Source organism: Lucilia sericata, unplaced genomic scaffold (genome assembly GCF_015586225.1).
Source record: "Lucilia sericata isolate MDLA Ls3-8-SP2 unplaced genomic scaffold, ASM1558622v1 Contig000797F_arrow, whole genome shotgun sequence".
Classification (NCBI taxonomy): domain Eukaryota; kingdom Metazoa; phylum Arthropoda; class Insecta; order Diptera; family Calliphoridae; genus Lucilia; species Lucilia sericata.
Window position 1 is genome coordinate 149,001 of NW_023994789.1, and position 6,000 is coordinate 155,000.

Consider the following 6,000-nt stretch of genomic DNA (forward strand, 5'->3'; position numbering starts at 1 on the left):
TCTATCTATCTATCTATCTATCTACCTCTCTTTCTTTCTGTCTATCTATCTATCTATCTATCTATCTATCTATCTATCTATCTATCTATCTATCTATCTATCTATCTATCTATCTATCTACTCTATCTATCTATCTATCTCTATCTATCTATCTATCTATCTATCTATCTATCTATCTATCTATCTATCTATCTATCTATCTATCTATCTATCTATCTATCTATCTATATCTATCTATCTTCTTTCTTTCTAATCTATCTATCTATGCCTTATCTATCTATCTATCATATCATCTATCTATCTATCTATCTATCTAATCTATCTATCTATCTATCATCTATCTATTATTGCAACTCCGGTAAAAGAAGTACTACCAGTACTTCTAGTCTGGCGGACTATGAGCTAGTGAATCTCTTGTCTTGTCATTGTATTATAAAGGTCTCTTCGGGGTGCACGTGTTGCCTTTAGTTCAAACCTATCTATGATGATGCTATGATTCGGGAAAAGTTTGGTGCCGTTGCCGGGCAGAGGAGTGTCTGTGGCACCAAGCGTTGGAAATGAGTGGGAGTTAAATGTATATGATGCAGAATGAATGTAGAGGTACGCGGATCTCACCCACCCGTATACCTAGTGTGAGTGTGTCGGATGTGGTTCTCTATTAATGTGTCGGATGAACAATAAGTGTGCTGGGTGATGGATGTAAGGTGTCTTATACATGTGACACCATTGAATTTTCCATCCTTCCGAGTATATTCACGATTTAATCTGTTCATACCAAATTTATTTGATAGATTCGTGTTTTGGTCTACCCATTACGTCTCTAGGTGTTGTTGCCGACTTAACAGAGGCCATACCATCTGCTTTGTTGTAAATGGAAGTGATGTTTTTGCATCTCTGAAGTTAGCCTAGGTTTAGAGATTGGAAGTGCTTGTATACGGCGTGAAAGAAACATAAAGATGTAGTGGTGAGTCGTCTAATCAGCTCACCTTGTTGAAAGAGACACCACCGTGAAATAAGGCCAACAAGGCAGGTGTTCATGTAAAGCACATCGACTTCTTTCATATGAGCTCTATAGAATTTAAAAGAGAGATGGGGAGAAAGGTGGCCCTTATAGGGGACATGGACATAATACGGAGCGATATTCATATAATTTGACAGAGATATTTTAGTTTCCATAAAACTTATTTATGTTGAATTTCGCCGCTATACTGTTATTAGCATTAATGTCATTTTCTGAAATTGTCGACCTAATTCCTAGTCGGCCCAATTTCAATACCAAACAAACAGAAAGTCGGACGGACGGACCTGACTAGAGCGTCTTAAAATCTCAGAATATACATACATATGTACGTCACGTTAAGTTATCAGTCGTTTAATATAAAAAATATATCTGATATCTAAACGATTAATAATCATTTAAGTGGGTTAAATGTAACACTCTCCATAATTTTAGACCATAATAACAATAAATAAAACATAAAATTCTCGATAAATAAAATGTTTCTTCTTCACCCACCTGCCATAAAATCCAAATTAAATCAAATGATGATTTATAATGATGTTTTATTCTTTCTCAATAAAAATTAAGTCATCATAATTTGTGACTAGATTTTCTATTAAAAGGGGATTAAGCGACTAATCGTCATATAAACATAAAAATGTTTAAAAAATCATAAATTTTGACATTTTAATCTAAAAGATTTTACAGGCGCTGAATAAATAAATAATTTGTAAAAATTATTTATTTTTTGGTAACTTCAGATTTATGACAAAGATTGACTTACAAGTTGATTGTACGCACGTTAACATGGGCTTGATCATTTAATGAAGGACATTGTAAAATAAAATTTATTACCAGATCCAAAATGTATAAAAAAATAAGACGAATATAGCGTTTGATATACAACATGCATTTAAACTTTGATTTGTCTATCTAAAATTGAAACTTTTTTTTCAGTTGTAAATGTCTCTGCTGCCTTGTTATATGTCTGTCTGTCAGTCTATTCGTTGGCTGTCTACATATTCATTCATTCGTTTATACTTCTAGCTCAATTTACGATCATTATGGTCATATGCCAAGTATATTGGGGGGCTTTGAAGAATATTTCCTATTATGGCGGCTCAGAGAAAACTTGTTACAAAAACGAACGTTAACTTATTTTTTTAATATTGTTAGTATTTTTTTTAATTTAGTTTTTCATACTTTGATTACAGCTCTGTGATTCTAATATTTATTTTTATAAAAATAGAAAAAACTCACAGAGTGCAAGTTGCAATTACATCATCGATCATATAAGTTACGGAGTTTTCTTGACAAAATTATAAACGAATCGTTAAAATTTTGTATTATATTTTTTTTGTTTGTTTTGTAAATAGTTCAATTATAAATTTAATTTTCTTTTTTTTGTTAATATGCATTTATTTATATTTTATTTCAGGGTTTCTAGTACTTGTTTAGTACCTGGTTTGGATTTAAATAAAAAACAGGCACTGCTATCTATCTATCTATCTATCTATCTATCTATCTATCTATCTATCTATCTATCTATCTATCTATCTATCTATCTATCTATCTATCTATTTATCTATCTATCTATCTATCTATCTATCTATCTATCTATCTATCTATCTATCTATCTATCTATCTATCTATCTATCTATCTATCTATCTATCTATCTATCTATCTATCTATCTATCTATCTATCTATCTATCTATCTATCTATCTATCTATCTATCTATCTATCTATCTATCTATCTATCTATCTATCTATCTATCTATCTATCTATCTATCTATCTATCTATCTATCTATCTATCTATCTATCTATCTATCTATCTATCTATCTATCTATCTATCTATCTATCTATCTATCTATCTATCTATCTATCTATCTATCTATCTATCTATCTATCTATCTATCTATCTATCTATCTATCTATCTATCTATCTATCTATCTATCTATCTATCTATCTATCTATCTATCTATCTATCTATCTATCTATCTATCTATCTATCTATCTATCTATCTATATCTATCTATCTATTTCTATATTCTATCTATCTATCTATCTATCTATCTATCTATCTATCTATCTATCTATCTATCTATCTATCTATCTATCTATCTATCTATCTATCTATCTATCTATCTATCTATCTATCTATCTATCTATCTATCTATCTATCTATCTATCTATCTATCTATCTATCTATCTATCTATCTATCTCTATCTACTATCTATCTATCTATCTATCTATCTATCTATCTATCTATCTATCTATCTATCTATCTATCTATCTATCTATCTCTATCTATCTATCTATCTATCTCACTATCTATCTATCTATCTATCTATCTATCTATATCTATCTATCTATCTACTATCTATCTATCTATCTATCTATCTATCTATCTATCTATCTATCTATCTATCTATCTATCTATCTATCTATCTATCTATCTATCTATCTATCTATCTATCTATCTATCTATCTCTATCTATCTATCTATCTATCTATCTATCTATCTATCTATCTATCTATCTATCTATCTATCTATCTATCTATCTATCTATCTATCTATCTGTCTATCTATCTATCTATCTATCTATCTATCTATCTATCTATCTATCTATCTATCCATCCATCTATCTTTTTTTACAGCTGCTTTATAATTACTTCCGAAATCAATACCTTACAATGATAAAATTGCAAATTATTTTGATCTACAAACAGTTTTATAAAAAACCCCTAATGTATTTTTGCTGTAGGTGTTGGAAAGTTTTCCGTTTTCAGAATTTTATTATTTATATTCAAAATGTAATTTAAATTTTGATTTAAAGATTATTATTTATAGCTTAAAAGTTGAAAAATTAAGATCATAAATAAAATTTTAATTTATGAACAAAATCTATAAGTAAATTGTGTTTTTTATACAAAAGTTTTAGAGTTAACTTAGAGTAGAAATGTGCTTACTCCATCTTTATAAGTTCTTTTATAATTAATTTTAATTTAATTTTATTACTATTAAGTTTTTGATGATATAAGATTATCACAGTACATTGACCAAAAAGAAGAGTAATTACAGACCGACATAAAGAATTGTGGAGGAATTGAGATTGATTTAAAATCAAAATTTTTGTCAAATCTAAAAGTTTGAGATATTCATAATTTGATATCACTTAAAAATATTTGGATATAAGAAAACTAGAAATGATTCTCATTCTTAAAAATAGAGCACTTTGAATATGGTTCAACTTACCCTTTTTTACTCTTAGCGAGCTGTTTCTTTACGTTTAAAACTCCTCAATTGTTTGAATTCTATAATAAAAAGAAAAATTAAATCATTTTAATAATTTAACAAACATGTTTTTGAATAAATAAAAATAAATTAGTTTAATTAGTGTTCGCTCTCAGGCATTTAGTTATATATACATTTTTTTTATATTCTAAATAAAATCTTACGAAAGTGTTAAAATATTTCTAAAAAACCAAACAAACAAATAAAAAAACATAAATCTTAAAAAAAACACATTTAATTTTAATTGATTTTTTAATAACCATTTTTAAAAAAAGTTTAACAAAGAGAAAAAAATTACCGTAAAAAATATATTTTTAAAATAATAACAAAGCCATAGAAAAAATGCACAAAATTAGAAAGAACCATAAATCAAATGTTTGTGCAGGAGGAGTAGACTCAAACAAATCACATGCACACATACATATGTACATACATACATATGTATGAATGAGAAAAAAAAACAGACTGCATCATGCTAATTTGACTTAAGTAGTTAAATAAAATTAATTTAAGTATAAACTAATTTATTTTGTTTAAAAAATTATTTTTTTTAAACATTTAATTCATCTAATTCATTTTGCTTCTAATAAACTCATTATCCACAAACTAATAAATAATTCATGATTTGAAAAAAATTGCAACGATTTCTTTTGTTACATATTTTGTGATCAATTAAATTGTTTTTATTAAAAGAGAACTATCATTAGTTTAGTTTTAAAAAAATGTTCTAATAGATTTACAATTACTTATATTTAAGTTTAGTAAAGAAAAGCAAACACAATTGCCGCGACACGTTGCTTTAAACGCTGCAAAAATTACAGTGATTCGTCAAGGAACCAGAAATTATATTTTCGAAACGAACACATAAAAGGAGACTTTTTGGTACTTTTTCGGTTTTCAAAGGGTACTTTTAAATGATAACCTATAAAAGGGGATTTTTTGGTAGTTTTTCGTTATTCTAAAGGTACTTTTTGAATTTTCTACAATATTGAACCTAGAAACATGAAATTAAGTATTTAGAGCCCGGATTAAGTGAGAACGCATAAAAAGATACTTTTTTATATTTCAAAAAGTACTTTTTGAATTTTCTATAATATTTTGCCTAGAAAGATTAATTTAAGCTTGTAGAGCCCGGATTAGGTAAGATAAAAGGGGACTTTTTGGTACTTTTTCGTACTACAAAAGGTACTTTTTGAATTTTGTATAACATTGAACCTACACAGAGGGAAAAGAAAATATACACGCCTGGTACCAAATTTACACCAAAGAGTTTATAATTTTTCAATAACATCCGTTGTCAAAGTATATATATACGTACGACAACACTATGTAATGTTGACCATGCAACATTGTCAACATTGCAACAAATGTTATCTAAATGTTTATAAACGTGGTAAGCTCACTATTAGCAACGGATTGTTTGCCAATAGAGAGCTTACCACGTTTGTTAACATTTAGACAACGGATGTTTATAAAATAAAGATTTCGACAACGAATTGTTGCAATGTTGTCAACATTACATAGTGTTCTCGTACGTATGTATATACTTTGACAACGGATGGTATTGAAAAATTATAAACAGTTTGGTGTCAATTTGGTACCAGGTGTGTATATTTATTTTTCCCTCTGTGTAGAAACATGAAATTGTGTATGTAGAGCTCGGATTAAGTGAGAACACATAAAAGGAGACTTTTTGG

At 27.9% G+C, this 6,000-nt stretch overlaps 1 protein-coding gene across 9 annotated transcripts in view; it reads right to left on the minus strand.

Annotated features, from left to right (window-relative positions):
* LOC119608138 (smoothelin-like protein 2) overlaps positions 1-6,000 on the minus strand; it is a 74,737-nt gene that overhangs the window by 67,194 nt on the left and 1,543 nt on the right. For all 9 annotated transcript variants that reach the window (XR_005231795.1, XR_005231794.1, XR_005231796.1 and 6 more), the window contains exon 2: positions 4,265-4,323. The gene's annotated coding sequence lies outside the window, so the exon portion shown is untranslated. The remainder of the gene's footprint in view (positions 1-4,264; positions 4,324-6,000) is intronic.